The sequence below is a fragment of the Ranitomeya variabilis genome, chromosome 3 (genome assembly GCF_051348905.1).
Source record: "Ranitomeya variabilis isolate aRanVar5 chromosome 3, aRanVar5.hap1, whole genome shotgun sequence".
Taxonomy (NCBI): Eukaryota; Metazoa; Chordata; class Amphibia; order Anura; family Dendrobatidae; genus Ranitomeya; species Ranitomeya variabilis.
This window is the reverse complement of record NC_135234.1, coordinates 369740569-369753606: the sequence shown is the minus strand read 5'-3', so window position 1 is coordinate 369753606 and position 13038 is coordinate 369740569.

Below are 13038 nucleotides of genomic sequence, written 5' to 3'. Positions count from 1 at the left end.
CAGGATTTTTTAATTAGTGGTCCAAAGTAATACCACAATAAAACATTGTTTTTCAACTTATATGTTGCAATTTTGAAGAAGAAACAGAACAAACAGCATGTGCAGCAATAAAGGAACCCCTAATTAATACTCGGTTGCACACCATTTGGCATTGATTACATCCTTCAAATATTTCTTGTAGCCATCTATAAGCTTGTTGCACTTCTCAGCTAATATTTTCTCCCACGCTTCCTTTGCAGTTTATTCAAGCTCTTGAATATTTGCAGGATTATTTATCCCAATGGCAAATTTCAGCTCACCCTAAAGACTTTCTATGGGATTGAGGTCAGGACTCATAGCTGGCCATTTTAAAACTCAATTTTTTTCTTTTTCAATCATTCCTGTGTACTTTTTGATTTGTTCTGTGGGTCCTTGTCCTGCTGGAATACCCATGATCTTGTACTCAAACTAAGTTTTCTTACACTGGGTAAAATATTTCACCCTAAAATCTCTTGATAATTCTCTGATTTCCCAATTTCTGTGATATGGTCAAGGCCTCCAGTACCAGACACAGCAAAGCAACCCCACAGCATTATGAATCCTCCACTATGCTTAACTGTTGGTAGAGTATTATTCTCCTTATAAGCTCCATTGTGCTGTCTGTAAACAAACTGTTGCTTTGCATTGCCTAAAAGTTCTATTTTTGTTTCATCTGTCCACAGAATATTTTCCCAGAAGGATTGTGGTTTGTCAAGGTACTCTTTGGCAAAGATCAGTCATTCATTTTTATGTCTTTTCTTCAGCAATGGTTTCTACCTTGGCCTTCACCCATAAAGCTCTGCTTGGTTTGGTGTGTGGCATATGGTACTTGTTGAAACCATGACCCCAGACTGTTCCAGGTTGGCCTTCAGGTCTTTGGATGTTTGACGTGGTGTTTTTATCACCATTTGCCCCAACCTTTGAAGACATCTCTTGTCTATTTTCCTCTTTCCCTCAACGTCCAGGGAGGTTCTTGACAGTTCCATGCTTGGCAAACTTCTTAATAGCATTGTGCACTGTTGTAACTGGGATACCAAGGACTTTGGAGATTGCCTTATACCTTTTGGAAGTCTTGTATTTGCTAATAATAGCAGTTCTAATGTCCTCAGACAGCTCCTTTGTCTTCACCACTATGACAAAGGAACAGGGCCTACCATGTGGCTTTTTTAAACACCGAAGCCATCATTCATTGGCTAATTCATGTCAAATGGGCACCAAAAATTAATCACAGGTAATTCTCATTTATGCCACAGGCAAGTCAAAATGTGTTTCCATACTAATTTAATGTAAAAGGCGCTAATACCAGTGTCACAGCAAGCTTTGGGTTTTTCTATTTTTCCATCCCATTGTTTTTTGCTTTTATTTATTGTTTATCATTTGCTCTTTTGTATTTAATACAAATTCTCTATACAAAAAAAACATTTTCACTCAATTCATTTTTTTCAGGAGACATTCCATATTGTGTACTTAAAGGGACTCTGTCACCTGAATTTGGAGGAAACAATTTTCAGCCATAGGGGCGGGGTTTTCGGGTGTTTGATTCACCCTTTCCTTACCCGCTGGCAGCATGCTGGCTGCAATATTGGATTGAAGTTCATTCTCTGTCCTCCGTAGTACATGCCCGCACAAGGCAATCTTGCCTTACGCAGGCGTGTACTATGGAGGACAGAGAATGAACTTCAATCCAATATTGCAGCCAGCATGCAGCCAGCGGGTAAGGAAAGGGTGAATCAAACACCTGAAAACCCCGCACCTATGGCTGAAAATTTTTCCCTCAAAATTCAGGTGACAGAGTCCCTTTAAACTTCATGGGTGCCAATAACAATGAGCAGGACTGTAGTTATAGGAAATAGTGGCACAGTATAGCTTTCAATTTCTGATGCCAACCATTGACTTGCATACTACCAGGGTTGCCAACTTGACATTTAATTTTCTCTAGACAGCTTATGAAAAAATCACACACAGATAATATTTTTTACAGACACATTGGACAAATTGTAGGTATACATTTTGTTCAGTTTCAAAAAAAATCACGGATGTCTAAATTTTTTTTTGACATGGCAAAAGAGTGTCTTAATTTTACAGACTGTCCTGGAATTTCTGGACTGGTTGGCAACCCTGCATGCTACATAGATACAAGTAATAGAAAATACTGCATTGCATATGCTACATTTAAGGCCACTTTCACACTCTCAGTATTTGGTCAGTATTTTACCTCAGTATTTATAAGCCAAAACCAGGAGTGGAACAATCAGAGGAAAAGTATAATAGAAACAAGTCACCACTTCTGTATTTATCACCAACTTGCTTTGCCTTACAAATGCTGAGGTAAAATACTGACTGAATGTGTGAACGTGGCCTCAGTAATATTCCCTTGCTCTAGGCTGTGAAGATTAGGCTGCTGGGAAAGGAAGGGTTAGAAGATGGCCATTCCAGATGATGACAGGAAATGTAAGAGAACTAGGGGGAAGTTAGTTCCTGGTTTAAGACAGTTAGAGTTAATAAGTACTGAAGTAAAAAGGTGATATTACCAGACCATCATATGGGTGTGTGTGCTAACCCCTTCACGATGCCGTTTTCCGTTTCTATTTTTCCTCCCCGAGCCATAAATTTTTTATTTTTCTGTCTGCATAGTTATATGAGGGATTTTTTTTTGCGAACAAGTTCTGCTTTTTAATTAGACCATTCCTTTTACCACATAATGTACTGGAAAATGGAAAGAAAATTCCAAGTGGGTAGATATTGTGAAAAAAAGTGCAATTTTGACTTTGTTTTTTTGGGAATTGTTGTTATGGTATACATTTTGGGGTAAAAATTAAAAATTGGAAAATATGTATATATACAATTCGCGCTGGTATATCCTGTGTGTATCTTAAGGCTAAATGAATCACTATGGGTAATAAAGTTCGCCAGATGGACATATAAAATATATGATAAAACAATGTGGTAGACAATCGCCACGGGTGTAGGGGATGAATACTCCAACCTCCCGCTATGTCTGCAATGCCTGGAATAAATAGTTCTTGGTGCACAGTCAATTCATATAAAGATAATCAATACCTTGAGGGATATAGGTGAATAGTCTCCGAGGTGTCCACCGGGGTATTGAGTCGGATGAGAGGAATCTTCAGCGAGGTAATTCTGGTAAATGTAAAGGAGTGTGTCTCCTAGACTTGTAATGCCCATACACGCAGTGCATGGGTTGACAAACATTTCCCCAAGGGGGATAAATTTTTAAAAAATATACTATGGGCATTATAGACACCCTTGCCAAAAATTGGACTGCCTGTAGCGGCAAAGAATACGTTAAGCCTGGTGATCTAGTGGTGGAAAATGAGGAGACATTGCTGAAGGCCTCATGAAAAAATAGGCACAATGTAAAGGAGCGGGTCTCTTAAACTTGTAATGCCCATACACTAAGTGCATAAGCTGACAAACACCCTTGCCAAATATTGGACTGCCTATAGCAGCACAGAACACGTTAAGTGTGGCGAATGGTGATCTAGTGGTGGAGAATGAGGAGATATTGCCGAAAGCCTCATTAAAAACTAGGCCCAATATATAGGAGTGTGTCTCCTAGACTTGTAATGCCCATACAAGCAGTGCATGGGCTGACAAACATTTCCCCAAGTGGGATACATTTTTTTAAAATATACTATGGGCATCATAGACACCCTTGCCAAAAATTGGACTGCCAGTAGCCACACAGAATACATTAAATCTGGTGATCTAGTGGTGGAGAATGAGGAGACATAAAGATAAATCATACTGAAATAAAAAAAAAAAAGGATGCAAATCCACCTATGAAAGAAAATAACTAAAAGGGAGGGGCGAACACAGATTCATATATATGATGCTATTGTCCAACGAGATATGTCTGTCCCTAGCAACAGCTCAGAGACATGGATATAAAAAAAATATATAATAGTATTTCAATATTTTCATATTGTAGAGGTATACACTGGATAATAAAAGGACGTTGCAGAGATATTAACCCCTTCCTGACATCGGACGTACTATCCCGTCGAGGTGGGGTGGGCCCGTATGACCACCGACGGGATAGTACGTCATCACCGATCAGCGGCGCTCACGGGGGGAGCGCGGCCGATCGCGGCCGGGTGTCAGCTGCATATCGCAGCTGACTTCCGGCACTATGTGCCAGGAGCGGTCACGGACCGCCCCCGGCACATTAACCCCCGGCACACCGCGATCAAACATGATCGCAGTGTACCGGCGGTATAGGGAAGCATCGCGCAGGGAGGGGGCTCCCTGCGGGCTTCCCTGAGACCCCCGGAGCAACGCGATGTGATCGCGTTGCTGCGAGGGTCTCCTACCTCCTTCCTGGCTGCAGGTCCCGGATCCAAGATGGCCGCGGCATCCGGGTCCTGCAGGGAACGAGGTGGCTTACCGAGTGTCTGCTCAGAGCAGACACTGGTAAGCCTGCACCGATGTAAGTGAGATCGGTGATCTGATAGAGTGCTGTGCACACTATCAGATCATCGATCTGTGATGTCCCCCCCTGGGACAAAGTAAAAAAGTAAAAAAAAAATTTTTTCCACATGTGTAAAAAAAAAAAAAAAAAAAAAATCCTAAATAAATAATAAAAAAAATATATATATTATTCCCAGAAATACATTCCTTTATCTAAATAAAAAAAACAAAATAAAAGTACACATATTTAGTATCGCCGCGTCCGTAACGACCCAACCTATAAAACTGTCCCACTAGTTAACCCCTTCAGTAAACACCGTAAGAAAAAAAAAAAAAAACGAGGCAAAAAACAACGCTTTATTACCATACCGCCGAACAAAAAGTTTTTATCGTATAAAAGCGCCAAAACATAAAAAAATGATATAAATGAGATATCGCTGTAATCGTACTGACCCGTCGAATAAAACTGCTTTATCAATTTTACCAAACGCGGAACGGTATAAACGCCTCTCCCAAAAGAAATTCATGAATAGCAGGTTTTTGGTCATTCTGCCTCACAAAAATCGGAATAAAAAGTGATCAAAAACGGTCACGTGTCCGAAAATGTTACCAATAAAAACGTCAACTCGTCCCGCAAAAAAAAAGACCTCACATGACTCTGTAGACCAAAATGTGGAAAAATTCTAGGTCTCAAAATGTGGAGACACAAAAACTTTTTTGCTATAAAAAGCGTCGCTGGTTTCACACTTGCGTTTTTGTCTGCAGCGTTTTTTGCACAAAAAAACGCATGCGTTTTTTCCCTATATTTAACATTGAAAACGCATGCGTTTTTTTGTACGGGTTTGGTCGCTTTTTCAAACGCATGCGTTTTTTTTCTGCATGCGTTCATTTTCAGAAATACAACCTGCAGTATTTTCTTGCGTTTTTAAGCACATGTGTTAGCGTTAAAAACACATGCGTTTTTATCGAAAAAAAACAGAAAACACACTGAAAAGCCACCCACCACCATCAAGGTGATAAAGAGATCCAAACCCTAACCCTAACTCTACCCCTAACCTCACCCCTAACCGTTTAATGAACATTTTCTGACAGTCATAGTGCCACGTATTTCAGTGCCACGTATTTCAGTGCCACGTATTTCAGTGCCACGTATTTCAGTGCCACGTATTATTTCAGTGCCACGTATTTCAGTGCCACGTATTTCAGTGCCACGTATCACGTATTTCAGTGCCACGTGTTTCAGTGCCACGTATTTAAGTGCCACGTATCACGTATTTCAGTGCCACATATTTTAGTGCCACGTATTTCAGTTGCACGCATTTCAGTTGCACATATTTCAGTTGCACGTATTTCAGTTGCACGTATTTCAGTTGCACGTATTTCAGTGCCACGTATTTCAGTGGCACGTATTTCAGTGCCACGTATCACGTAGTTCAGTGCCACGTATTTCAGTGCCACGTATTTAAGTGCCACGTATCACGTATTTCAGTGCCACGTGTTTCAGTGCCATGTATTTAAGTGCCACGTATCACGTATTTCAGTGCCACGTATCACGTATTTCAGTGCCACATATTTAAGTGCCACGTATTTAAGTGCCACGTATTTCAGTTGCACGTATTTCAGTTGCACATATTTCAGTGCCACGTATTTCAGTGCCACGTATTTCAGTGCCACGTATCACGTATTTCAGTGCCACGTATTTCAGTGCCACGTATTTAAGTGCCACGTATCACGTATTTCAGTGCCACGTGTTTCAGTGCCACGTATTTAAGTGCCACGTATCACGTATTTCAGTGCCACGTATCACGTATTTCAGTGCCACATATTTAAGTGCCACGTATTTAAGTGCCACGTATTTCAGTTGCCACGTATTTAAGTGCCTCGTATTTCAGTCACGTTTAAGGTTAGGGGTAGGGGTAGGGTTAGGGTTAGGGCTAGGGTTGGAGGTAAAGTTAGGGTTAGGGTTGGGGCTAAAGTTATGGTTGGGGCTAAAGTTAGGGTTTGGATTACATTTACGGTTTGGATTAGGGTTGGGATTAGAATTATGGGTGTGTCAGGGCTAGGGGTGTGGTTAGGGTTACCGTTGGGATTAGGGTTAGGGGTGTGTTTGGGTTAGGGTTTCAGGTAGAATTGGGGAGTTTCCACTGTCCAGGCACATCAGGGGCTCTCCAAGCGCGACATGGCGTCCAATCTCAATTCCAGCCAATTCTGCATTGAAAAAGTAAAATAGTGCTCCTTCCCTTCCGAGCTCTCCCGTGCGCCCAAAAAGGGGTTTACCCCAACATATGTGTTATCAGCTTACTCGGGACAAATTGAACAACAACTTCTGGGGTCCAAGTTCTCTTGTTATCCTTAGGAAAATAAAAATTTGGGGGGCTAAAAATCATTTTTGTGGGAAAAAAAAGATGTTTTATTTTCACAGCTCTGCGTTATAAACTGTAGTGAAACACTTGGGGGTTCAAAGTTCTCACAACACATCTAGATAAGTACCTTGGGAGGTCTAGTTTCCAATATGGGGTCACTTGTGGGGGGTTTGTACTGTTTGGGTACATCAGGGGCTCTGCAAATGCAACGTGACGCCTGCAGACCAATCCATTTAAGGCTGCATTCCAAATGGCGCTCCTTCCCTTCCGAGCTCTGTCATGCACCCAAACAGTGGTTCCCCCCCACATATGGGGTATCAGCGTACTCAGGACAAATTGGACAACAACTTTTGGGGTCTAATTTATCCTGTTACCCTTGTGAAAATACAAAACTGGGGGCTAAAAAATCATTTTTGTGAAAAAAAAAAAGAATTTTTATTTTCACGGCTTTGCGCTATAAACTTTAGTGAAACACTTGGGGGATCAAAGTTCTCAAAACACATCTAGATAAGTTCCTTGGGAGGTCTAGTTTCCAATATGGGGTCACTTGTGGGGGGTTTGTACTGTTTGGGTACATCAGGGGCTCTGCAAATGCAACGTGACGGCTGCTGACCAATCCATTTAAGTCTGCATTCCAAATGGCGCTCCTTCCCTTCCAAGCTCTGTCATGCGCCCAAACAGTGGTTCCCCCCCACATATGGGGTATCAGCGTACTCAGGACAAATTGGAAAACAAATTTTGGGGTCCAATTTATTCTGTTACCGTTGTAAAAATACAAAGCTTTGGGCTAAAAAATCATTTTTGAGAAAAAAAAAAAATATTTTCACGGCTCTGCGTTATAATCTGTAGTGAAACACTTGGGGGTTCAAAGCTCTCAAAACACATCTAGATAAGTTCCTTAGGGGGTCTACTTTCCAAAATGGTGTCACTTGTGGGGGGTTTCAATGTTTAGGCACATCAGGGGCTCTCCAAACGCAACATGGCGTCCCATCTCAATTCCAGTCAATTTTGCATTGAAAAGTCAAATGGCGCTCCTTCCCTTCCAAGCTCTGCCATGCGCCCAAACAATGGTTTACACCCACATATGGGGTATCAGCGTACTCAGGACAAATTGCACAACATTTTTTGCGGTCCAATTTCTTCTCTTACCCTTGGGAAAATAAAAAATTGGGGGTGAAAATATCATTTTTGTGAAAAAATATGATTTTTTATTTTTACGGCTCTGCATTATAAACTTCTGTGAAGCACTTGGTGGGTCAAAGTGCTCACCACACATCTAGATAAGTTCCTTAGGGGGTCTACTTTCCAAAATGGTGTCACTTGTAGGGAGTTTCAATGTTTAGGCATATCAGGGGCTCTCCAAACGCAACATGGCATCCCATCTCAATTCCAGTCAATTTTGCATTGAAAAGTCAAATGGCGCTCCTTCCCTTCCAAGCTCTGCCATGCGCCCAAACAATGGTTTACACCCACATATGGGGTATCAGCGTACTCAGGATAAATTGCACAACATTTTTTGGGGTCCAATTTCTTCTCTTACCCTTGGGAAAATAAAAAATTGGGGGCGAAAAGATCATTTTTGTGAAAAAATATGATTTTTTATTTTTACGGCTCTGCATTATAAACTTCTGTGAAGCACTTGGTGGGTCAAAGTGCTCACCACACATCTAGATAAGTTCCTTAGGGGGTCTACTTTCCAAAATGGTGTCACTTGTAGGGGGTTTCAATGTTTAGGCACATCAGGGGCTCTCCAAACGCAACATGGCGTCCCATCTCAATTCCAGTCAATTTTGCATTGAAAAGTCAAATGGCGCTCCTTCCCTTCCAAGCTCTGCCATGCGCCCAAACAATGGTTTACACCCACATATGGGGTATCAGCGTACTCAGGACAAATTGCACAACATTTTTTGGGGTCCAATTTCTTCTCTTACCCTTGGGAAAATAAAAAATTGGGGGCGAAAAAATCATTTTTGTGAAAAAATATGATTTTTTTTTTTTTACGGCTCTGCATTATAAACTTCTGTGAAGCACTTGGTGGGTCAAAGTGCTCACCACACATCAAGATAAGTTCCTTAGGGGATCTACTTTCCAAAATGGTGTCACTTGTAGGGGGTTTCAATGTTTAGGCACATCAGGGGCTCTCCAAACGCAACATGGCGTCCCATCTCAATTCCAGTCAATTTTGCATTGAAAAGTCAAATGGCGCTCCTTCCCTTCCAAGCTCTGCCATGCGCCCAAACAATGGTTTACACCCACATATGGGGTATCAGCGTACTCAGGACAAATTGCACAACATTTTTTGGGGTCCAATTTCTTCTCTTACCCTTGGGAAAATAAAAAATTAGGGGCGAAAAGATCATTTTTGTGAAAAAATATGATTTTTTATTTTTACGGCTCTGCATTATAAACTTCTGTGAAGCACTTGGTGGGTCAAAGTGCTCACCACACATCAAGACAAGTTCCTTAGGGGGTCTACTTTCCAAAATGGTGTCACTTGTAGGGGGTTTCAGTGTTTAGGCACATCAGGGGCTCTCCAAACGCAATATGGCGTCCCATCTCAATTCCAGTCAATTTTGCATTGAAAAGTCAAATGGCGCTCCTTTCCTTCCGAGCTCTGCCATGCGCCCAAACAGTGGTTTACCCCCACATATGGGGTATCAGCGTACTCAGGACAAATTGTACAACAACTTTGGGGGTCCATTTTCTCCTGTTACCCTTGGTAAAATAAAACAAATTGGAGCTGAAATAAATTTTGTGTGAAAAAAAGTTAAATGTTCATTTTTATTTAAACATTCCAAAAATTCCTGTGAAACACTTGAAGGGTTAATAAACTTCTTGAATGTGGTTTTGAGCACCTTGAGGGGTGCAGTTTTTAGAATGGTGTCACACTTGGGTATTTTCTATCATATAGACCCCTCAAAATGACTTCAAATGAGATGTGGTCCCTAAAAAAAAATGGTGTTGTAAAAATGAGAAATTGCTGGTCAACTTTTAACCCTTATAACTCCGTCACAAAAAAAAATTTTGGTTCCAAATTTGTACTGATGTAAAGTAGACATGTGGGAAATGTTACTTATTAAGTATTTTGCGTGACATATGTCTGTGATTTAAGGGCATAAAAATTCAAAGTTGGAAAATTGCGAAATTTTCAAAATTTTCGCCAAATTTCCATTATTTTCACAAATAAACGCAAGTTATATCGAATAAATTTTACAACTACCATGAAGTACAATATGTCGCGAGAAAACAGTGTCAGAATCGCCAAGATCTGTCAAAGCGTTCCAGAGTTATAGCCTCATAAAGGGACAGTGGTCAGAATTGTAAAAATTGGCCCGGTCATTAACGTGCAAACCACCCTTGGGGGTGAAGGGGTTAAAACTGGAATATATAAGAATAAATGGGAAAAATATACGTGCATCTCATTTTGATGACAGTTCCCCCTTGGGGAGTTTATTTTGGTTTCTAATTAGTAACGGGCATCTGGAAAACACCCTTGCACAAAAATTGAGTGATTTTGCATCACGGAATACGTTCACCCTGTTGTTGTACTGGTTGTAGATGATGAGGATGAGAATAAGGATGAGGATGAGAATAAGGAGGAGGATAACTGTTGTGATCCTAGTGGCAAGGATCGCAAGTTTGACTAGCTAGGTAACTAAACCGAAGACCAGTTCTGGGGAAGTGGTATCTGGATTGACCGCAAACCTGAACCTATCCGCAAACAACTATAGGCAGCCGTGGAACGTTACCTGAAAATCCTAGACGTCTCTTCACGGCCTGAGAAACTACTTATTCCTAGAGGGAAAGTAAAGTCCTTACTTGCCTCAGAGAAATGACCCCAAAGATATAGAAAAGCCCCCCACAAATATTAACGGTGAGTTAAGGGGAAAGCACAAACGCAGAGATGAAATAGGTTTAGCAAATGAGGCCCTCTAACACTAGATAGCAGAAAATAGGAAGGGAGCTGTGCAGTCAATAGAAAACCCTAAGCAAAATATCCACGCAGAGATTGCTCGAGCCCCCGCACCAACTAACGGTGCAGGGGAAGCAACTCCGTACCCCAGAGCTAACCAGCCGCAAGAACTCACATATTAGCTAGCTGGACTAAACTCATCATACACTGAAATCATATTGCAGACTGATGAGCAAATAATAATCAAACAGAAACTTAGCTTCTCCAGAAGAGACTGAAAACGAAGATAATCAGGGGGGACCAGAATAGCACTGAATACATCGACAGCCGGCAACAAGTGGAGGTGAAGCAGAGCTAAATAGGAAACTCCCTAGTGCATAACGAAGCAGCTGATTCAGCCACAGATCCGTAGGATAACAAACAAAGCCACCAGGGGGAGCCCAAAAACAAAACTCACACAATACCACCTGTGACCACAAGAGGGAGCCCGAAAACAGAGTTCACAACAGTACCCCCCCCCCCTTGAGGAGGGGTCACCGAACCCTCATCAAAAAACCCCAGGGCGATCAGGATGAGCCACATGGAAGGCACGAACCAAATCAGCCGCATGAACATCAGAGGCGACAACCCAGGAATTATCCTCCTGACCATAGCCCTTCCACTTAACCAAATACTGAAGCCTCCGTCTAGAAATACGAGAATCCAAGATCTTCTCCACCACGTATTCCAATTCTCCCTCAACCAGCACAGGGGCAGGAGGCTCAACCGAAGGAACCACAGGCACCACATACCTCCGCAACAACGACCGATGGAACACATTATGAGTAGCAAACGATGCAGGGAGGTCCAAATGAAATGACACAGGGTTAAGGACTTCCAAAATCTTATAAGGACCGATAAACCGAGGCTTGAACTTGGGAGAGGAGACCTTCATAGGAACAAAGCGAGAAGACAACCATACCAAGTCCCCAACGCGAAGTCGGGGACCCACACAGCGACGGCGGTTGGCAAAGCGCTGAGCCTTCTCTTGTGACAGCTTCAAATTGTCCACCACATGATCCCAAATCTGATGCAACCTATCCACCACAAGATCCACTCCAGGACAGTCAGAAGGCTCCACCTGACCCGAGGAAAAACGAGGATGAAACCCCGAATTACAAAAAAAAGGCGAAACCAAAGTAGCAGAACTAGCCCGATTATTAAGGGCAAATTCGGCCAATGGCAAAAAAGCCACCCAGTCGTCCTGATCAGCAGAAACAAAACATCTTAAACAGGTTTCCAAGGTCTGATTACTTCGCTCGGTCTGGCCATTCGTCTGAGGATGGAAGGCCGACGAAAAAGACAAATCAATGCCCATCTTAGCTCAAAAGGTCCGCCAAAATCTAGACACAAACTGGGATCCTCTGTCGGAAACAATATTCTCAGGGATCCCGTGCAAACGAACCACATTTTGAAAAAACAGCGGAACCAACTCGGAGGAGGAAGGCAACTTAGGCAAGGGCACCAAATGGACCATCTTAGAAAAACGATCACACACCACCCAGATGACAGACATTCTCTGAGAGACAGGGAGATCCGAAATAAAATCCATGGAAATGTGCGTCCAAGGCCTCTTCGGGACAGGCAAAGGTAACAGCAAACCACTGGCACGAGAACAGCAAGGCTTAGCCCGAGCACAAATCCCACAGGACTGCACAAAGGAACGCACATCCCGCAACAAGGAAGGCCACCAGAAGGACCTAGCCACCAAATCTCTGGTACCAAAAATCCCAGGATGACCTGCCAACACCGAAGAATGAACCTCGGAAATAACTCTGCTGGTCCATCTATCTGGAACAAACAGTCTCTCTGGTGGGCAACGGTCAGGTCTCTCAGCCTGAAATTTCTGCAGCACTCATCGCAAATCTGGGGAAATGGCAGACAAAATCACTCCCTCTTTGAGGATACCAGCCGGCTCTAAAACTCCCGGAGAGTCAGGCACAAAACTCCTAGAAAGGGCATCAGCCTTCACGTTCTTTGAACCAGGCAGGTACGAGACCACGAAATCGAAACGGGAGAAAAACAACGACCAACGAGCCTGTCTAGGATTCATGCGCTTGGCAGACTCGAGATAAATCAGATTTTTGTGATCAGTCAAGACCACCACACGATGCTTAGCTCCCTCAAGCCAATGTCGCCACTCCTCAAATGCCCACTTCATAGCCAACAACTCCCGATTACCGACATCATAATTTCGCTCGGCAGGCGAAAACTTTCTTGAAAAGAAAGCACATGGCTTCATCACAGAGCCATCAGAGCTTCTCTGCGACAAAA